Genomic DNA, 445 nt, shown 5'->3' with positions numbered 1-445 from the left:
AAGAACCAGGATTTATCTCCTGGAATTAATATACAGTAATTCAGCAGGGCAGAACTGCAGTAAACTCCTGAACATCAACTTACGACAAGCACAAAGCATCTATGAGTATTTTGTTATTTTTTTTGAACAGATAATTGTTATCCTTTGGCTATTTCTTAGGTTTGCTACCAGGCATTGTGGACAAATTCCAAGTGCCAGTCGATCCTATGTTTTATGGTTTCTTTGTAAGAGAAGATATGTTGTTGAAGTCCTCTGTTTTCCAGCCCTCCTCAGTCATTGCTATTCACGCGTCCTTAGAATCAGTCAGAAGGGAAAGGATGACATAGTTCAGCTCCTTAAGTTTTAGACAATGTTATCCTTAGCATGCTAGCAAGCTATGAGTCAAGCAGTTGACAAAACTGTTGATACAAAGCAAGGCCACTGAAAGAGAGTGCTATAATCAGCA

This window comes from Tupaia chinensis, unplaced genomic scaffold (assembly GCF_000334495.1).
Source record: "Tupaia chinensis unplaced genomic scaffold, TupChi_1.0 Scaffold000443_1, whole genome shotgun sequence".
Taxonomy (NCBI): domain Eukaryota; kingdom Metazoa; phylum Chordata; class Mammalia; order Scandentia; family Tupaiidae; genus Tupaia; species Tupaia belangeri.
This window is presented reverse-complemented; position numbering follows the sequence as displayed.